The following is a 22,850-nucleotide window of genomic DNA, read 5'->3' as shown; positions in this document are numbered from 1 at the left end:
TTTTTTTGCCAAGACAAAAATCAAAAATCTCCCTGGGGGCCAAGGGCATAATTCTAAGAATGACCCAGAAGTATAACCTGTTCCCCTCTGAATACAGAATTGGGTCACAGGCTGAGATGCCACCACAATCACATGGTCTATACCAAAAGGAAGACTGTGTGTGGAATGGGGCAAGGTTAAGGGAAAGGAATGGAGTCTTGTTCACTGAATATCAAAAGAATTTAGAACTTAGTAGCATGGGAAGAATTTAACAAGAGCTAGAAAGAAACAAGACTCTTGTTCCTACCACCATATGGGATGACTTTAAGGGAGAAACGGATTTCCCCTTCAGTCTCCAGAGAAGAGCCTGCTCTGGCCACTGCCGAGATTCTAGACTGCAGACTCGCAGGAGAAACTGGATGAGCCCACCTGGACTTCAGAAGTACAGAACAATGAGATAAGTGGGTGTTTTAAACTGCCAAGTCTGCGGTGATTTGTTACAACACAATAGAAAACAAACAGATATTACAAGGTTTTAAAACATCTTTATTCACCGGCTCCTCTGACCTACTTCTGAAACACAGTCTTTGGAATGATTTGGAAATTCAAATCCAGATTCAACTACTTATTGGCAAATTACCCAATAGCTGTTTTGTTTTGTTTTGTTTTTTATTCCTCATCTACATATATAGGACAATTCTAGAATATTTCTCCTGAAAGTGTTTGGAAGAATTTAGGGGCATAATACTGTAATGTAGTACAGATCATCCTAGTACAGTTTCCAACACTAATTATCCACAATAGTAACATTTCCATATTTTCTTTGTACTCTTAATAAAATCTCTAAGGATTCTTCCTTTAAGTTATTGGGTTTATTTATTAACCTAGTATCTTCAATACTCTTCTATTGCTATGATAAAACACCCAAACCAAGGCAACTTCTAAAAGAAAGTATTTATTTGAGGTTTATAGTTGCAAAGAGTTGGAGCCCATGACTATCATGGCAGGGAGCATGGCAAGAGGCAGGCGGGCAGGCGGGCAGGTGTGGGACCAGTAGCTAAGAGGTTGTATCTTCAGACACAACCACAAGGCAGAGACAGTTAACTGGGAATGGCAGGAGCTTTTGAAACCTCAAAGCCAGGCTCTAGTGATGCACTTCCTACAAAACCACACCTCCCAATCCTTTCCAAACAGTCACACCAACCAGGGACCAAGTATTCAAATATATGAACCTACAGGGGCCATTTTCATATGAACTGCCACACCTGGGAAAGCACAAGCTTTGTCCCAGCTTACATCCACTCCCACCAGGTATGCCTTCCACTTGCTATTGTCCTCAAATTCAGATTTCTCCAGGCCCTACTCAGAATCTCATCCTCTCACAAACCTCTCTACTACCTCCCTAGCCCTCGTGATGATTTCTGCAGTGCCAGAGAATGATGTGGATACTTAGATAGTCTCATCTCTAACCAATTAAAATTACGTTGGTTTTTTTTTTCTTATAGAGTAATATTTGCTTGTTGGTGATAACCGGAGATATCCTCACAAGCCTGAGGCAAAAAACAAGTTAATCTTTCCACCACTGCTAGTATTTGCTTCATTTCCTCCCGGTTTCCTTGTTTCTGTCATTTGTACATATGTAAATATGTGTGTGCGCTGTTGTGTTCTCAAGCATACACCTTGTCTACAGGCTTCCCCAGGCATCCATCTGCCAGAGAAGCAACTGGGATTCTGTCACACAGGAATTCAAACAGAAAGCAGTGTGATACTTAGTGTTGTTAGTCATGAAAAAATGGAATTATATAGGCAACTGGAATACCAAGACATGTTTTAACCAGCCTTCCTGTATCAGTTTGCTATGGGTCATGTAAAAGATTGTCATGACTTTGTAGTTTGAAAGAACAGAGCCTCTGCCATTCTCACGGCCTGTCTGAAATGAGTCGCAGGAGGTCACGAGTTGCCGATGTGAGATGTCTGTCCCTCACAGGCTCAGGTATTTGTGCTTGGTTTGCAGCTATTGGCCATGTTTGAGAAGGTTTGTGGCTGAGGTCCCCACCCCCTCTTCTCCACTCATCCCCCACCCCTGCTTTCCTGTTTACTCTCTGCTTCCTGACTGTGGATGCAGTGTGACCAGGCAGCCTATTTAACTCTTAGCACCATGACTTCTCCGCCATGGTAGACTGTATCCCCTCTAACTGTAAGTCTGGATAAACCCTTGCTTCCCTAAATTGCTTCTTTGTATGGCATTTGCCTTAGCAAGGAGAAAAGCAGCTGATATAGGTATTGTTGGGGGTCTTCGTGCAGCTCTAGGGAGACCATTCCTCCTTCCTCCAGCTCCCAGATGCTGCCTGTAGTCCTTGGCTCATGGGTGTTGCTCCAGCCTTCCCCTATCAGCATGGCATCTCCACCTAGCTTTGGCTCCAACCTCCCTCTCACAGAGATCTCTGTGCTTATCAGGGGTCACCGGAATAATTCAGAACAGACTCCGCATCTCAATATCACCCGTGCTCTAGGCAGTGGGTTTAGCATCACAGGACTAGACACCTCTATAAACAAGACTGTTGGCCAGCCTTGCAGCCGTGTAGAGAGGGACCATGGAGGCTGCTGTGAGGAGCCATGGCATTTGGAAGGAGTCCAAGAACACGAAGCTGCTTGGGAAGCTGGTCTCAAAATAAAGTATCCGCAGCAACATCTGACATTTACTGGGTATCTGTGCGCCAGGAGCTATACTGAGCTCCCATTTGAAATAGTTGCTAGGAAAAACAACATTGAAATAGCCACAGAATCTTAGATAAAAATTGCCCAAGCTCTACTCACGTAATTAAATCAATATTTTAATTTTTCCACACTCCTGTATAACTTTTCCATATTCATTATAATATTATAGCTATAACTTAGGATGCTAATTTCCACATTTCCATTTTAATTTTTACCATAAATAATATTTCCATTTTGCAGAAAGTAGCAATTTTGTCTCCTCTTTCGATTTTTTCTCTTCTGCCACACTATCCTCAGTAGTAACAGTCCAAGACCATTTTTTCCTACATATCTGTCACAGCTTACTTCAAATAATAATGGGGTTTTTATAGTATTTATTGTTTTAATGTATATTACTATAATAAGAAGAACAGTATTGGTAGCATAACAGCTGAAACGATAGCTTAGATTTCCAGAGGACCGGAGTTCAATTCTCAGCACCCATATTAGGCGTTCATATTCTCTCTTACTCCAACTCCAGGCAATCTAACACCATTTATGGCCTCTAAGGGCATGTGCACACATAAGACATACATGTGTATACATAAATAAGGACAAATAAATAAATGCATAAATAAATAAGTAAAAAAAAAGTCTGCAGACTTAAAGTAAGTACGTATGTTTGTTTTTTTCATAAGTGCACACATAAATGCACACACACACACACAAAGAACACAGTGACCATCTTCCAGGACTAGCTTTTGAAATGTAGTATATGTGTCTTGCCACCTTTACAAGCCAGTAGATCCAGTTTCTGCTCATCATTAGGAAGCAACGCAATGCCCATTATCTGGAAGCACCAGCATTTATTGGACCTGTTGAGAAACATTCCTGTTTCCAGTTGCAGAGACTAGAATTGAGGCCTGTGAGAAGATCCATCAGGTACTGATGATGTGAGTTCAATCCCTGTAACCCAGAATGAAAAGAACTGACTCAAAGTTGTCCTGTAACCTCCACACATGTGCTCCCACACTCACATAGGCTTACACACACATGCACACGTGTGCACACACACATTATTATAAGTAAAATTTTCTTAAAAGAAATAGAAACTGGGCTAGGGATGGGACTCAGTGGTAAAACAGTTGCCCAGAATGGGACAGACCCTAGGTTTTTTCCCAAGTGCCACCCACACAAGAATGGTAGTGTGCTGGCTAGTTTTATGTCAACCTCATACAAGCTAGAATCATTTTGGAAGCTCAACTGAGAAAATGCCCCCACTTAATTGGTCTGTGGGCAAGCTTGTGATGCTCAATGATAGATATGGGAGGGCCCAGCTCACTGTGGGCAGTGCCATCTCTGAATGGTGGTCCTCGGTGCTGTAAGAAAGCAGACTGAGGTAGCCATTAGGAGCAAGCCAGCAAGCAGCATTCCTCCACAGCCTCTGCTTCTGCTCCTGCCATCACCTTCTTCAGTAATGGATTGTGATATGAAGTGTAAGCAGAAGAGACCCTTTCTTCCCCAAGTCGTTTTTATCATGAAACCCTAACTAAGGCAGGTCAGCTCTTAACACTGCAGATGACATTGCAATACATGTCTTAGAGTATAAATTCTTAAGTACCCGTGCTTTCATTTCTCTTCGGTAGAGACCACAGACCAGGGGTGAAATTTAGGATCCTCCATATGGTATGCTAAGCACAATCCTAAATTGAACATGGTGTCTGTAGGGAAACCTTTCTAATTAAGGTCACAGTCTCCCATGTCCAGATAGCTCCTCTGAGCTTGACACAAAATGGAGGACTCCCTTTACCAGCAGGGCTTCCCCTTCTCTGACCTTGTCTGGTGATCCTGAGCCCATCTCCCTACCCACCTCCACACACACATCCTCTACCTGGGGAAGGCTGGGTAGTTCTTGCCAAGTTCTTCTTCCCAATAAGATCCTGCCCAGCAAGTACCTGGGATTCCTAGAATGCCCCTTTATACAAACGAAGCATTGACAGTTCATCAAGCTCTGGCCAATAATTTTACATTCACCCTGAAAACTCCTTCCCTCTCTCCAAGGTTCATATTTAGCCCTTGGTTACCCCAAAAAAGATGTTTGTGTACAAGCCCATCCCTAATAAAGGTATGTGCACCAGATGTTTCACTCAAGATCATCTAAGAGAGCTCTTCTGTTGAGTATCATCTAAAAGAGCTGTAACACTAAAATCCTCAGAGAAGGCCTTCCTCAAGAACCACCCCCCGCACCCCGCCCCCCCCCTGCACTCACTCTGGCCTGGGATCCTGCAGACCCCACTTGTTCTGGCCTCTGCTTTATCCCTCCAGCCCAGTGTGCAGCAGCATCTGGACCTTCTGAGGAAGGAAACACACACACATACCACAGATGTCTTGAACTGTGCACGTTCACCCAGGTGAGGGAGAAAGATACGGTTCATATGGCAAAAACGGATAAGAGCCAAGGATTAAAAAAAAAATGAGGGTGCTTGATCAGGGATAGGAAAACATATAGCGTCCAGCCTGTTCATACCTTGATAATTTCCAAGGTTTCCATGGAACATGGATATAGTGTCAGCAGCCGGGATGTCCCCACTGCTGCATGGCCTATCTTTTATCTCAATGTATTTGCTCCTAAAAGAGGACAAAAAACAGACGGAAACCCTCTGACAACTCACCTTCTCCTTGTACATCCCTACATCTGTTTTCTGTGGCACAGAGTAGGTAGACTGTGAAGAACAGAGTTGCTCTGAAGGCTGACACCACCCCCTGGCAAGGACCTTCTCAAAGCATCTTAACCTGACAAAGCCACTTCTGCAGTAACTCACAGATCCATCCATCCATGGCTGGACCAGAGAAGCAATCTACTTCTGCCTGATGGGCACTGTCATGAAGACTAGATTCCCTGCACTTGTGGAGGACATAGTCAAACTAAACAATGTCACCAAGGAACTCATTTGTTGTGCACTGAGAAATGCACATTAGACTTTTCATCAGAGTCTAAATTTTAAATTGTTACATGAAGGGGATGGAAGATAGAATAGGAGGCAAATGAGGAGGAGAAAAATGACAGAGGCAAAGGAAAGCTTAGTTGTTTGACCTGCTTTGTGAAAGAAAAAGCATTTAAATACATATTCACAGTAGTTTGAATATATATGAAAACTTCAAGCAACCAAAGCAATACATAAACAAAAAACTGACTGCCTTAAGGCTAAGGATTTGGTTTTTTGTTTTGTTTTGTTTTGTTTTCATAACAAAAAGAAGAGCAGTAGGAAATATGTGGCTCACCAGCTCAGCAAGGTCAAGTCCGTTGCCTCTGGAGGTTGCTGGGTCAAAGAAGGGCTGCATCTGTAATCATGCCAGATTTCCCATAGTTCCTTGCATTTCATCTGTTGAAATACAGTTATATCATAGACTAAATATGAATATTTCTAAGGAATATAGAGCTTCTGAAATTTAAGGAGTAAGCTGCCAGCCACCCCAAATGGGTAGACTATCGGAAGAATCCATGAGAGGGACAAAAATGGCCATTAAATTATGTGCTCAACTTTCTCAGACCATGAACTACAGGTGGAGGCTCAGCTGAGCCATCTCCCTTCCCCATTAGATTGGCAGATACCCAAAGCCTGCTAGGGAGCTGTACTGATGAGATTGAAGACTCACCATAACACAAGGTGCTGGTCAAGATGCAGAAAGATGCCAGCCTAACAGGGAGAGATTTGGAGCATTGAGCAAAATCCCAAGTTCATCTAGCCCCCAGCACTGCAACTCCACATCTATGACTCTTTCTCAACAATAACCCAGTGAAAAGAAATGGTAATACCAGTATTAGGTTAGTGGTTTAAGAAGAGGAGGAGGAATTAGTGTGGACAGCTCTATGAAATAGCACCGTAACAGTAAGTTCATCATCCTAAGGACTGAGAAAAACATGAAGAAAGAACTCTTAAATTGTATTGAACAGCATGCGGATCAGGACAGACTGGATTATGCTATGCTATAGTACCAAATAAACCCAAACGATGGTGCCTTCCACAGCCTCACACTGCCTCTTTATTATATGTGGGCTTCAGCCCCACCCCATATCGTCCTTCCCTTGTGACCCAAACTTTGGAAACAGCATCTGTCTGGAATATTTTAAAGCCAGTCACTGAGGCAAAGAGAAAAGATACTTGGGCTGTTAAGCCTTCTCCCTGGAAATGACCAGCATCACTCTAACCGCAACTCCCATTTTATTGGTCAAAGAAAGTCAAAGGGTCTGAGTTAAAATGGGCAAGTGTATAATCTGTAGTGCTCAGCACCAGATATGAATGAGGAGTGGTACAGCCTGGTGCAGAGAGGACACTATAGCTACCATCCTTTTGAAACTATCCTAGAACATGGCAGAAGGTATGGAGAAATGCCTTTGTTAATGTAATTATGAACCTAGGGTTTCATAAACCAAAAGAAGAGTCAGGGCTGGAGGAGACCAGTTGCATTAGGAAACTTTTTGTTTTGCAAGCATGAGGACCCAAGTTCAGTTCACCAGAATACACATAAAAAAATAGCCAAAAATAGTGTCACACTCAAGATCCCAAGCCCTGCAGAGCAGAGACAGATGGATCTCCAGGACTCTCTGGCCAGCCACTCTAACCTATTTAGTGAGCTCTAAGCCAATGGGAAACCCTGTCTCAACAAACAGCTGAGGCTGTCCTTTGGCCTCCGTGTACACAAGCACATTTACCAGTGCACACACACATACATGTGCATCAGCACTCACATGAACACACACACCCAGAAATTTTAAGTGAATTGAAACAAGATGAGAGATGGACGAAACCCACACAAGTTGCGATTACATTTTGTCTGGACACATCAGTAGGAACTCCTGAATTATCTGTCTCCAGAACAGACCTATTTCTTTTCGCTGGTATAAATGTACAGTGAGAACCACCCTTTGTTTCTCTAATTCTTAGTTAAAATTCTCCTTAGAATGCATGGCTTGGATGAGTACACATAACAGAGTGCTTATGGCAGTTTCCTGGCTTCTGTGGCAGAGGTAGTCTCCATCCGCAGGACTGTGGGAGGTTAACCATTTGTCCTGGCCAAGGTGGTAAGCCAGAAGCAAAGCTGTGTTGTAAGAGGCATTCCAGGGAATAGTGCAGCTTTCAGCCAGTAGAAAGGATGCACCAGCCTCCACCCCTCCTCCTTTCAGCCTCTGGTGTATGGTGGTGGATTACTGTAATCCGAGCCAGGTGCCAACCAGTTGCAGCACAGCTGCTAGTCCAGCTGTGGTACCTGACACTGTCCTTGTGCCTGTTGGCATGGTGACTTTTTAAAAAATGTATCTCTAAGCAGCAAGGGGCTCAGGAGGACTTCTCCTTTCTGTGGGAAGGAGGCACCAGCCCTCCTCTGTTGTTCCTCTGTTGAAAGACTGTGGTGCAAAGGAGGTGCTGCGGGAGCCGGAGCCACGTGTTCACATCATTCATTAGTGCCTTCTGAATTTAGCCAGACTGAATCCCAGATGTACCATTTTTATTATATAGTGAGTCACTGCTTTTCTACTATGATCCATCAGACCAATACTCAGATGCCAATGAACATCTGTGGTACTGTAGCCTTGCTTTAGAATTCTATGTCTGACTATGTCTGACTCTGTCTGTCTTTCTGTCTCTTTCTTTCTCTTTCTCTGTATATATGTGTGTACATATGTATGTATATGTGTTATATGTATATATGCATGTGTGTATGTATGCACATGTATGTGTACATATGTGTATATATATGTGTGTATGTGTATATATAGGTATATGCATATGTATGTATATGTGTATATGTGATATGCATATGTATGTATGTGTATATGTGTGTGAGTATGTGTTGTGTATGTGCATATGTGTGTATGTATATTGCATGCACATATGAATATGTACATGTATATGTACATGTATGTCTATGTATGTATACATGTATTTATAAATGGGTATATGCATGCATGTTTATGTGTGTATGTGTGTATGTGCATAAAACATTGAGCTTCTGGTCCTCTGTGTCTGCTTTATTGGGTGCTGGCATGACAGAGGTGCACTACCACACCTAGTTTAAGTGCTGGGGACACAATCTCATGGGTGCTAAGTAAGCACTTTACCACTGGGCTACATTCTCAGCTCTCTGCTGTGTCTCTTATTTCAGTGCATTCAAACTCCCAACCATGAATCTTTCTAATGCCATGAGACCTGCTGGTTCACAATCCTGAGTGGCAGAAGGATGGATGAAGCACAGCCAAGCTGGAGAGCCCTCTGGATCTCACCTGAACTTGAAGCCTCTGTAAATTCACTCAGGAGAGCAAGATCTTGGCTTTAGAACTGGGTGTAGGAATTGCGTGGGGTAGGACAGAGAAAAGGACCTCCCCTATGAACAGAGCTACTGGAAGTACAGTGGATTAATGTGTGGAAATACTGACCCTTTAGCAGTAATAAATGGTTTGGCTCACTAGTCAGGGACCTAGAAGAAAAGACCACAGTCATATATCACTTCCAGGGTCCTGATGCTGCAGTTCACCTGAGGTGACCTCTTAACTGAGGCTTCACCAAGTCATTGCTCCATTTCTTATCTAGCTGTTTTTTTTTCTGGGTGATGAGATACACAGGGATGGGAGAACCTTGTGGCTTTGGGTCTTCGGTGTTGTACCTTCTTGGTAGTACCACATGTTCTTTCATTAGAGAAATAGAATACAGGATTCTCCTATATCATGTCAGCCATATTCTTGGTCCTTAAATGCTGGGAGGTGTCGGCTGCTGTGGTTTGATATGTTTCTCAAAATTCATGTGTAGGAGGCAGAGAGCAATTGAGGAAGACAGTCCCTGACCTCTGCCCTCTGCCCTATGCACATTTAATCCCCAAGTCACTAGCACAGGCAGACCAGACCTTTCAGAGGTGACTGGGCCATGAGCGCACCATCCTCATGAAGGATCAAGGCTGTTATCAAGAAAAAGGGGGTTATTGAGAAGGGGGGAGTTTGCTGCTCCCTCACATACCTGCATGAAATAATTGCATCTCTTCCCTTACACTTTCTGTCCAGGGGTGACTCAGTTCAGTGGCCCACTCCAAGGGCCAGTGCCAGACTTGAGGACTTCCCAATTTCCAGAACCACTAGCAAAATAAACTTCTTTGGTTATAAATTACTCAGTCTCAGGTCTTCTCTTACAACAACACAGACTGTACTGAAACAATAGTAGAGGCACTGAATAAGATCTGGAGCCAGGAATCCTGCAGAAAGAGACACATGAATGGAATTATGAGGTTGGATACAAAAGAACGGTCTAATATTAGACAGCCCTTTTTGTTGGCTACTATCGTGCCTAAAGAATAGGCCTTGGACCAAAGTAGCCATCGGATAAGAATGGCCCCTACATGGTTCCTGCTCATCGAAGCTGTTCTAGCTGTGATGTTAAATGAATACACATAAACAGCAGGAACTGACTCTGAGCCCTGGATATAGTACTATGTCTGAGATAACCAGCTATATCCACACTGGGACAAATAGATGATAGTAAGCTTCCTAATTTCATTAGGAAAGCCAATTCTTCCTCATCAGACTACTCAAGACATAGGGTCATCTCTTCTTCCCCCAGCACTGCTCCAGCACCACCCTATGAGGGTTAGCAGGATGCTTGACCTGTTTTCATGAGATCTGTTACTGCACTGTCACAGAACAAAGAGCACTATTTACTATCCTGGAGGGGCTCTGAACCACGAGGCACAGAGCCTTCCATGTACCTCATTCCCCAGAGACAATCACCTGGATTGAAAATGGGGATAGTGACTTGGTGAAGTCAAAGCTAAAAGACCAGACCAAGGTCATTTTGTATGACCTCTGCTCCAAATAGTGCAAACACTGAGCAAACCTGGTTCATACTGTTAAAATGCCTGAGTCCAGAGAGCAAGTAAAAATATAACTGGCTTTACTAGCATTCCCTATAGAGACACAGAGATTAGCTTCCTCCTTCTGTCACAGCAGACTCTATCGATGCAAGGTTTTGGGTGGAAATGTTTTCACCAGGGTAGATGGTTCAGGTTCTACTGAACCAAATGTTGCATGACTGAAATAGGTAATGGAGGGGTAAGGTAATGAGTATGGATCTTGACCACTGGACCATAGCTTTATTTACCAATTGCTTTGAAATCTTTTGAGACTGCAATACACCATTATCTCAAACAACTGGATTTGCCCTCCCCTCTAAGTAAAGACATGTAGATAATTTATTTCAGCCGGGAGGTGGTGGCGCATGCCTTTAATCCCAGCACTTGGGAGGCAGAGACAGGCGGATTTCTGAGTTTGAGGCCAGCCTGGTCTACAGAGTGAGTTCCAGGACAGCCACGGCTACACAGAGAAACCCCGTCTCGAAAAACCAAAAAAAAAAAAAAAAAAAAAAAAATTATTTCTTACTAAACACACACGTGAATATGTTGCAAAAAGGGCAGACATACCAGAACCAGCCAATGAGCTTCCCTAGTCTTACGTGGTCCACTCACATCAGTGGCTTTGGATTTATTTCCATTTTCCTGATCCACAAAGTACTAACAATAACACACTGTCCTACTGGCTACAAAGCCACTGATCACTGTTACCAGCACATATCAAGGACTCCCCACAAAGAGCAGTAGTGTTGAGAGAGACCATCTCAACTGCACATTGGCTGGACTGGCCAAGTAGATGCTAGGGCTTTGCCTCCTGCTGTGAGGAGAGGTACTTTGAGAATCACAGCTCAAGAATACAGAGAAGGAAATAGCAGGTGAGATGGTGCCTGCCATTGTTCTGGGGTGTGGTTATTTCAGACCTTTTACTCAAAAGTCTCTAAGCACCCAAGCAATTGACTGTTTGAGAAGAGAAGGCAACCTGGGCACATCCCTCCCTGAGAGCATCTCTCTTGTTCTCTGCCTTGCCTTTGATTTTATTTTTTGCCTCTCTTACTTCCTCAAAACTCTTCCCAGTAAAGTCAGAGTAGCTGGCTTTGCTTCAGCCTCTGTTTTCTAGAGAAACGAGGCAGAGACTCGGGGCTTATAAATGCAGAAAAAGCCACACCAGATGGGAGTGGGCGCCTTACTATGCAAGAAAGTCGGGACATTATCAAAGGCTAATGGTGTTGAGTCGAAATGACACAAGAACTGTTTTGAAAAATCACCCACTGGCTGAAGATAGAGCAATTTGGCATCAAATAGATGCTGACATCAGTGGATTTTAAAACATAAAATACAATTTTTAAACTCTTTGTGTGTTTGTGTATGAACGTGCATGTGTGTATGTCCAGAAGTCGAAGTTGGTTGTTGTTCTTTAGACATGGCCCACATTGTTTTTGAGACAGAATCCCTCACTGGGACCTGGGGCTCACTGTTTAAGCTCAGTTAAATGGTCAGTGAGTTCCAGAGACCCAGGTGCCTCCGTCTCCTCAGCACTGGGATGATAAGCAAATAGCCATACTTGGCTTTTTACTTGGGGGCCAGTGATTGATTATCTCTTCATATCTGTTCAGCAAGATACCAAGAAAATGGCCATTTGTATCTGTCCTACCAGCTCAGTGTTCTGAAAGCAATAAAGAAATAACTTTTGTCTTTTCAATAAGACTATATTTCAAGGTCACTAGTTGATGAAGTTAAATTCTTCTTTATAGAATAATTTTGTTGATAAATATAGATGAAGTATTAGATTAGAAAAAGCAACATTTTGCAAGGCAGACTGAAATAGTGGGCTTGATGGTGTTCATCAGTATACACTACCCTGTTAGATAAACAGTTATCACACTTTGGTAAACAGAAAGGTCAACTAAGGCCTCCAAACCCACTATCCTCACCATTAAAGAAAGTGGGAGAAGCAGAAACTCTATTCCTGAAAAAAAGATACAATCAAAGATTGTACCCTTAACGTAACAAGATTTTAAATCTACCTGGCACTTTACAGGAAATTCTGGGGACAGGAACAAGCCCACACGGGGGTATGATAAGCAGGACATTTTAAAGAGGACAAAGATTTTTCCAATAAATAAAAATGACCATTCAGGCCTTCAAACCTGGTGAGGAGGAAGCGTTACACACTTTTGAGGCAATGGAGACCTTTGGTTAACAACTTCTGTTATTAACCATTTTCTTGGGTGTAATCAAGGTGTTGAGGTCATGTTTCTTTTAAGTTGTAATCTATTAGTGATATCTACTGAACACTTCTTGGTAACGTTTTACAATGTCTGTGATTTTCCTTACCAAAAATGAAAATCAAGGAGAGAGTTGCTCGCAAGAGTAAGAAGCTGTTGAGGAACAATATGGCCACCTGTGTCAATGCCAGGGGCCAGCAGCCTCAAAGGCATCTCCTTCAGGAGGACCTAATTGAAGACTGCCTGGGAGACCAAGGATTGCCCATGCAGACAATGCCAGCCAATCAGGAACTGCTGTTTAGAAGAGATGCTTTCTTGGAACCAATGGGGGCATGGGTGGAGGGTATTAAAGGAGCGTTTCTCACCTGCTCCTAGAGTCTGTGTCATTGTCTCCTCTCCACCTCACCTCCTCACCGACAACCCCCAAGGGCAGGTAGGGTCGGGCAGTGAGTAGTCCAGGGCACAGGCAGCCCATCCTCTCTTGCGTGTATATGTTGGCCACTATGCTCTCTGCTCTTGCCTGTATTCTCTGCTCTTTGGGCCTGTCCTGGTACCTGGGAGTGGAGCCTTTCCACTGGCTTATCTCCACAGCTGTGCAGGAGAGGGAGAGAACAGTGGGTGCTTATTCCAACCCAGTCCTTTCCTGCCTCCAGATAGTCCACTGTCACAGACCTGCTGTGACCAACGCAGAGGGCCTCTAACAACACGAATTTCTTTCCTCACAGTTTAAAACTCTGTGTCAGCGAAGTTGGCTTCTTCTAAGGTATCTCTCCATGGCTTGTAGGTGGTGGCTGTCTTTTCCCTCTGTCTCCCTAGGAGCTTCCCTATGGACACATTGGCATCTTCACTTCTTATTGTAAAAACACTGCTCAGATTGGACTGGAGCCTCTCTAATGACCTCATTGTCAAATGTTACCCCAGCCTGGTCATATGTTACACACCTCTGACAGTGACACCGGGACACCGAGGATTTGAAGAGCCAGCCTCAGTTACATGAGAAGCTTCAGGCTAGGATGAGATACATGCAGACCTGTCTACACAAACAAAAGCAAACAAGCAAAAGTTGCCTCATCTCTAACTCCAGTCACATTTTGAGGAACTGAGAGGTTTGAACTTCAGTATGAATGGAGTGGGCCATACTTCGGCATGTAAAAGTAGTGATCAGCAAGCTTTCCTTGCATAGAGCCAAACGGTAAAGAGTAAATGTCGTAGGTGATGTGACTTCTGTCACTATTTCCCATTAGCTGAATCATAAAGTAGCAACAGATAGTGTGGTATGTGAGTAAACAAGTTTGGTTATGTTCTAATAAAACTTTATTTACAAAACAAGTGGTAGGCCATGGGCCATAGCTTACCAAGGCTTGTGACTAGTATTCATCTTGCCTCCCTACATTCCCACGTACTCACTTCTCAGTGTGCACCCCTTAATGACAAAGGGTGGTCACAGCTTCCCACTATTGCCATCCAATCTGAGGGTATTGCTGTTCCCTCTGTGTCTGTCAACCACATGACATTTCCTTTGTTCTCGTCACTCAGTTATTTTTAGTTAAAACTCCCTTAAGCATATGGTCTTTTTCTAGCTAGCCATCAACCAAAAACAATGTATATTTATTTGAAACTGTACATATATTCAGTATTTCCCACAGAGTGTCATAATGAGAGGAAAGAATAGATTTGGAAGGTAGCATTGACATGATTGATTGGCCTTTCACAGTGTCTCCACCAAGTGCAAAGGTGCAAGATAGCACTGGCGCCCACCAGTGAGAGCCAGCACGGGCTCAGCAGACAGGAGCATGCCTATGACCTGGCCCAGACAAGGGAAGGACCAGGTAGCCCCGTTCACCAGCCCTTGGGTTCAGCGGCCACCATGTGAGGACCAGACTTGGACCTATCATCCAGAGCAAGAAGTAGCCCAGACCAGCTACTCTTCATCAGTTTCCAACAAGGATCCAGAAGCCATCTGCTTCCTCTGCCGTCACAGTATGTGCCACCACCACACACTGAGACACCAGAAAAGGACTCAGGGACTGGGAAGGTTTCCTTTTACCTAAAGAAAGGAACCATGACTTCTAAAAACTTGCATCAAACCGTGTTTATGGGATTGGACTAAAACGTAAGGCCATCCCTTGCTCAGAGATGGAAAAATTCCTCATCGATTGCTCCAGGACTTTAGTTGGATATCATTATAAAGTCCCTTACATAAAATGGCATAGAATCTGCACAGCATCTGGTATACATCATATCTAGGCTACTTAGAGTCCTTTACTAAGTAACTGCTCCACAAATAATCGTCAGGCAGTGCTGTGTAGGGCTGTCAAGTAAAGAACCTCAATGTGTTCAGTACTCACGCAACTCTTTAATGTTTTATATTTTACATATTTGCTATACATGTATGTGTGCACACGTGTGCTAAAGGCATGTGTGTAGAGGTCAGAGGACAACTTTCAGGGGTTGAGTCTCTCCTCCCATCTTGTGGGTCCTAGGGCTCAAACTCAGGTCATCAAGCTTAGAAGCCGGCACCTTTAGCTGCTGAGCAGTCTCAATGGAACCTGATGCAAATTTTGAAAAATATTGTTGGCTCAGCATTCTGAAGGCTAAGGCAGGAGGATTGCCATGAGTTCCTGGTCAAATCTACATAGCAAAACTCTGTCTTCAAAACAACAACATAAATTAACCCACAATTAATTGAATCTGTGGATTCAAACCCATAAGTATGGTCTGGGCTGCAGTTTAGCCAGCGCTTAGGAACAGCTGCGGGAAGTCAGAGCTGTGGTACACAAAGAAAGAAGCCACATTTCTTAGTGGCATGCTCCAGAGAAGCTTGAGAACTCTTAAGCAGTCTTTGTCTGTCAGGTTAAACACTTAGCTAGGTAAGGGAGCCTGAGTTTGAAGGGTTGAAAACAGCTGCAAATTTCCAACACAAAGTGCTGTTGAGAAAACCCTGGGGGCCACAGAGTCCTACACTGGCTTCATCAGAGATTAAGATGGCTCTGTGACCTGGCCACTCTGGAGCCAGGCTCTGTGATGACCCATCAACCTTCTGGTGGAATCTGCTCTCCCGGACCCTATGGAAACCGACCCTGTGGACCCCGAGGCTCTCTGCAGGTTGCTGGGGTCCCAAGGAAATGAGGTTAGCAGGCTGCAAGCCCGGCCTCAGCTGCGTGCTTTCTTTCCTCTTCTTTATGAACCTTGCTCTCCTAGTACGCCGCTCAGGAAATTGCACATATTTCCCCTGCTTTGCTGCTTTGCCGGCAGCACAGCTGTTGCCCACTCACCTGCCAGCAAAAGCCTCACAGGGAGGAAGTGAGGAGGATGAGCTCACAGGAAGGGAGGGAATCCAGGTGAGCCCCGGAGCCAAAAGACGCCCTTTTCCCCCTTGGCCATGACCTCTCCACTACTGAGGGTGTCCACCTCAATATCTGCTGGTACACTAGGATCCAAACTGCCTCAGTTCACCCAGAACAGTGAGGCGCTAGGACCACGATCCTGGCTGAGCAGCAGGGGTGTGCCGAATGATTTCGTTTTGTTTTGTTTTGTTTTTTTTTCAAAAAACATAGCAAACACAATTTTTCACTCAAGCAGCGTTCATTAGTTTATGAAATGCCTAACTAGAGCAAGTGGGTGTTTACTGAATCCGAGATGGGTAAGATAACAACAGAACAGGAGCAGGAAAAGCCAACAGTTGCCTGTGTGTGTACACTCACAGTTGTGCACATACCATGTCACGGTGGGCTCAGTAGCCATGGGATCGACGAAGCACTCACTGAAAACCGATGGAGACTTGTGCATGGTGAGCGTGTAAGGAACTTTGCCTTGGTTACTGTTTCCTGAATGAGATACACAACATCTATTACAACTGCATTTGCATCGCAAATGGCTGTTGTGAGAGCATTTGAAGTACACCCAGGAAGCACACAGACAATTTACAAATACTACACCATCCTGTCTGAGAGACTTAAGCACCCATGGATTTGGTGATCTTCAGGGGTGCTAGATTCACACTGTGAAGATGGCACAAAAAGACTGAGTATGTGTCTACATGTGAAATACTTATTGTGAGTATGTGTTCCACCCGCACCATGAAGTAGGCCAGGCTCCGGAAGAGAAAAGAGGCTGGGAGGGGGAGATGGAAGGTTAGGGAGTCAACCATGGGAGACTATCCAGAGCAGAAGGCCAGTCCGTTTTCTATGCCCCTATGCAATAGGGCCCCTCTGGCTTCATAGCAGCCTGCTTAGAAGGACGTGGGTGCCGGCTGTGTTGTCCAGACAGGAAAACTGAGGCCTAGGAAGATGAGGAACCTGATGAGTTCACATGGCTTATAAGCCAGGATTCAACGTTCTGAGCTCCCTGACACTTAAGTACTATGGAACATTTTTTGTCTTCCAGAAATTTCTATCTCTTCAGAAACTACCAAAGAAGTAACACAGGGAGGCAGCGGCAGACATAGTCAGAAGCCAGGCCCCAGCTCCCCAGCAGCCGGAAGCGAAGAAAACCAAGGAAGAGGCAGAGGAGGAGGAAGAGGAAATCGTCCTGTGGTGGTGGGGAAGAGGGATGATGGGGGTGATGGTGCCCGGGGCTCCTCCCATCTCACAGCGCGCCCTCCACCATTGCTCTATTCTGAGCAATGTTCCACGTGCTTCTCCCCTCCCACCCCTGCAATAGGTCAAAGAGGCAATATTTAGCCATTTAGCCTTTGTAGGCCTCAGGGTCTCTTTTGCTTCAACCCTGTCCTGATAGCATTTACTTATACTTCAGTCTCCCCTGCCTCTCTTTCCTCAGTTATTAAATGGGAACAGAGAGTCCTGATTTCAGGGCATCGCTGGCAGTGTTACAGGAAGTAACATCTGCCAAGCGCCTGGCCCAAATTAGCAAAATGGCTGCCACTGCTCCTGTTTTTCTCACCCCGGCACTGCGGGGAAGCAGGGCTGGCATGGGACCTGAGCTGTCCTCTCACCCTAGACCTGCTGCGGAGCTCTCCCTCCACCTTTCGGGCGTTGGTGTTGGAGAGACACGACCTGAAGCAGCTTCTCAGAGAGGAAAGCAGACTCCACATGGATGTTAGCTTCATGGTCCCTGATTCTTCCCCATGACTGGCAGAAATGAAGAGTGTCGTAAGAGAGAAGCCTCAGCCTGTCTGTGACACTATCGAATTTTGACTGACCACCAGTCCTCCTGGGTAAGGTGACTTACCCAGAGCAAGCAGCAGGTCAAATGATCTAGAGGTGAGAGAGAAACACACTCCCGCAAAGCTGAGGTAGCTTCAAACTGCCCCTGCGTGCAGCTGCCACGTGGACCTTAGCTGCTCCATCCTGCTTCTGAGTATTGCTCCCTCTGTCCACTTCATCTCAAGTGCACTGCATATGACTAACTCGAATTGGACCGAAGAGCTCCAGGATGCGTTTACGTTCTCATAGGCAAAGTATTTTCAGTTTGATTTGGGGAGGGGGCATGAAGCATTCACTTACTTGACTGATGAGAAAACAGTTACAGAATGTATACACCTGATTACAGCCCTCCAGCTTAGATCACTCTGGATTCCTACCACTGAGTTCCAAACTATAGGTGCTACTGCATAGTCAAGAATTTATCACAAGATATACTACTTTTTCTACCACACCCATTTTCCCCTCCATTACCATCTAGCTGGAGAAGAATATTAAAGATTGGACAATTGAACTTAAGAGGAATTGTTCCAGTTGACTATGGAGAAGGAGAAGGTAAAAAAGAGGTATTTGTATGGAGAGATTACACATCCACCGGATCTCAATTTAAAATTTGCCAAACCTAACCCATTTTCCATAAATTCATTTACTGACGTCTAGAAACCCCACTGAGAAATCTATTTCTGATCTCCTTTTGAAGAGTTATTTAATTCCCAGGGAGCATGGCCCAGTGGCAAGATATTTCCAAGAAAAGGGAGGGGAATCTAATTCTCTATTTGGTTTAATTTTCTTCTGGAACACTTGTGAAGGCTAAAATCCAAGGGGAGGAAAAAATGCACTCCCACTTCAGGCAACAGAGCAAAGAGAAAACCGGAACGTTCTCCCTTCACGACAGGCAGGCACAGACCACGCACAGATGCACCACCTTACAATTTTATAATCTGCTTGAACTTGGATAAGAAATGAGGCTTCAAGTGGCTAAAGACAGAGAGAGAAAATGGAACGAAATAAATGCTCCCATCATTTGAAAGAGAGTGGGTCTTAAGTATGCAAGAGACATGGATAGTCAGACAGATGGATGAGTGACTGAGTGGGTGGGTAACTGAGTGGATGGATGGATGGATGGATGGATGGATGGATGGATGGATGCATGGATGCATGAATGCATGGATGCATGGATGCATGGATGTATGGTAAGTCAGCAGATAAACAGTTCAGGTGTGTAAATGGGCAAATATATAGCCAAATGCAGGCATGTATAGTTGTGTGTAGGCAGATATAGATGGATGGAACAATATATGGGGCAGATGAACAGGTCAGTAGAGGAGCCAAGTGGCTAAATCCTGCTTTTGATTAAGTTTGGTCACATGATTATGTGAAAATTTTTCAATTCATTGCTTTCTTTACCACAGAAAAGATTGCTTACAAATCAGATCTCTCCTCTTTCAAAAAGCCAAATTTTCAAAACTAGAGCCACATTTCTTTTTGCTAACAATTGACTAGGGCCCAGAAACAGCTGTCCCTTTAGAAGCAGCATGTAGCTTCCATCTGGGGTCGCCATCCCACATTATTTCTGACACCTGTCAGCTTCACTCTCTCACGCTATCTCCTGCAAGGAGGCATTTGCTAATACAATAAAGGATCTAGTACATAAGGCCTATTCGGCTACTTTTAAAAAAATGCTTTTGATAGGGTGACTTTGTGAACAGTAGAAGCTTTTTCTCTCAGAGTTCTAGAGTCTTAGAAAGGCTACTGTCAAAGTGCTGGCAGATTCTGGGCCTGGATTGCTCTCTGCTTTTATTACCCCTAGCTGTGTTGAAATAGGGCTCCCTTTTAGCCTTTCTCAGAGGGTGGCTGAGCCTGTTTATGGGGACTCTGCACCACACCCCATAGGATATCCAGGCACCAATACCAGGAAAACAAGAGGGTCTCAAACAGCTGTGAAGTTGAAGAGAATTCGAGGACTCACAGGTAGATAGTATATATTTTACCCACTCTTTAAAATCTCAGCTAGACAAGCAGCTGTCACAAAGCACATACTGGCCTTCTATTTTCAATACCCCTGCACTCCAAAGACTCTGCCTCTGACATTACCATATGGGCAGTAATAGGAACAGGCCAGAGCAGGCATACAGTCAGAACACTGGCCATGCCTTCAGGCCCTGAAATGAGGCTTTCTATGTGCCTCTGGGTTACTTGCACTGTCTCAGACCAAGATTTAGAAGCTAGAGATGGACATTTCTCTGGGTAGCACAGAATTAGGTCTGTGCATCCCTGCGTGTCTCTTCAGCTTGAAGCATTAACCTCTTAGCAAGATAATTAAAGCACTCCAGGACCCAAGTTCCCATATAGCTGTTCAACTATAACCAAGACTTCATCCCCTGCAAATGAGATGTGAACTGGCTTTCCTACAGGCAGGGCACTGCATAGGCCAGTAGTTCTATGCCCCATCCTGCTTGGGTCTATCTAGAGAATATCACGTCCTTTAAGCCTTAGCTCAGCTGACATTCTGCACAAAGCCTCCCCCGCACTCCATTCTGCCGGCAGAGGGAGGTGCCCTCTTCTCAGCCCACCACATGAAAATGATCCAAACTGTTTATGCGACTGTCTCTCCAGGTACACGCTGTCCTACCCCATCCTCAGGACGTTTCCAACTGGAGGGATAGGACCTTATTGAGCTTGACCCTGAGCCCTTCTCCTCTCTCTCCTTTTCTTTTCTTCTTCCTCCCATTTCCCTCCTGCCCTTACATGAAGCCACACATTAGAAGATAAGAGCTTTGGAATGAAAAGAAAAAAATGTTCCAAAGATGATCGTGTGCTTGGGGCCCTCTCTTGCTCTTCTTTCTATATGTGCACATTCATGTGAGCGTGTCCCAGAAGGCATGCTCAGGTGCCATCCACCTTCTCTTAGAGACAGTGTCTCTCATTGGTTAGAACACCAAGAATCTGCTTGTCCTTTGTCTTCCAAGCACTGCAATTATAAACATGGATGCCTGGCTATTCTTCTATGGGTTCATTAGATTTGAACCTATGTCCTTGGGCTTCAAGCTTATAAGTCAAGTACTTTACCAACTGCGCTATCCCCTCACCCCTTTCATTCTCTTCTCATCATGCTTTCGCTGCCTGTCTGCCTCCCCTCTACCTCCGAACCTTCATCTTTAGTTCCTGCTACAAAGCCCTCAAGCTTTGAAGTCAAATTCTTTATATGAGGAAATTTAAGTGGCCACCTAGTGCCTGTTGGACCTGACTGATGGGCAGGGGCACCTCATAGTCAGATGGTCATCATGGGGATGGCTGTCATTTGTCCTCAAGTTCAGGGAGTGGAATTCCCAATGTGTCACCAGTGCAGTTTAGGAGAGGGAACCCAAAAAGGCAGCAGAGACATAACTAGCCTTCTGGGACCCTGTCACCCAGGCCCGCCAGACATTCCCAAATTGAATTCTTTAATATTTAATATTTATTGATTAACAGGTGGAACATACCAAGTTGATTTTTTTATAACTAACTTATATACAGTCCCAAGAATTGAATCAAAGGGTGCTAGACGGGAGAAGCAAAAAGCAATTTCCTCCAAAAATTCAATTTGTGTTGTTCTCTGCATCTGATTTCCTTTGGGTTGAGCCTGATTTCCTTAAGACTTCCAAACTCCCAACTTGGATTGTTTCTGGAACCAAGGCTACATAGGAGCCATTTCCCCAGCTCCAGACCGGGGGTTCAACAGAGAGGTCTACACTTTTACCTGTCAATTATGAGAGGTGAGCAGCTGTTAGATTAACTCCTCACGAACTGGTGTTTAGGGAGGAGCAAGTTCCTTGGATACACAGCCTTAAGAGTTAGACAGGCTTCTCTCTTGGTTCCATTAGGAAAGAAGAGAGCAATGAGCATGGTGGCCCTTGGGAAGACTTGAGGGTTACATATTCTGATGCAATGTAAAGGTTCCCACTCACTGATCACACCCACCAACCTCACAGGCTGCTCTCAGCTTAGGTAGACAAGTCTCCTCCCTCCTTCCCTAACAAAACCCAGCCTTTACTTTCTGTAGGTTTTAGAGCAGCAGTTCTTAACTTGTACATTGCAACCCCTTTGGGGTGTCAAAACAACTCTTTTACAGGGATCACATATCAGCTATCCTGCATATCATATTTACATTATGATTCATAACAATAGCAAAACTACAGTTATGAAATAGCAATGAAAACAATTTTATGGTTGGGGGTAAACCCAATGTAAGGAATAAAACGAAATGTATTAAAGGGATGCAGCATTAGGAAGGTTAAGAACCACTGCTCTAGAAAGACCTAAATAGGGATGTGAGCCTACCCTGCTGGATGTGAATCACCCATGTGTGCCTGGCATGGTTAATGCAGTGTTCATTTCATGGCCAAAGGAATTCGATATTCCCTCCTCCTCTCATGTGGCTTCTGTTCCACCGTCTCAGAATAGACCTGCCATCCAGCCACACTTTGTACTGGCTGTTTCTCCTACTAGAATGCTTCCCATCCAGATCACAGTGTGGCCGGCTCCCTCCCTTCCTTGAGGTCTTCATACAAAGCCCCTGTGAGTTCTCCCTGGCCACTCTGTCAATCTGTTCTCTTTTACCGTGATGAAAGACACAAAACTGAGTACTGATCAACAAAAGAGGCTCATTGGCTGAACATGTCCCAGCACCAGGACACAAGGTCTACAAGGACCCCCCCCGAACCCCTGCAGTTGCATTCTATCATATCAGAAGGCATCACGGCAACAATGTTCACACAGGGAGAGAATATCACAGCACAAGAAGCCCGCAAAGGCTCGTTCGTTCCTACAATAAATAGCCAGTTCTCAACTGTTAGCTCAATTAGCTCAGTGACTCAGACTTGCCCTAGTGGCCAGAGAGTCAGCCCCGCCCCTTGTC

The sequence above is a fragment of the Mastomys coucha genome, unplaced genomic scaffold (assembly GCF_008632895.1).
Source record: "Mastomys coucha isolate ucsf_1 unplaced genomic scaffold, UCSF_Mcou_1 pScaffold15, whole genome shotgun sequence".
Lineage (NCBI taxonomy): Eukaryota > Metazoa > Chordata > Mammalia > Rodentia > Muridae > Mastomys > Mastomys coucha.
The sequence above is the reverse complement of the archived record's forward strand: the minus strand, read 5'-3'. Positions refer to the sequence as shown.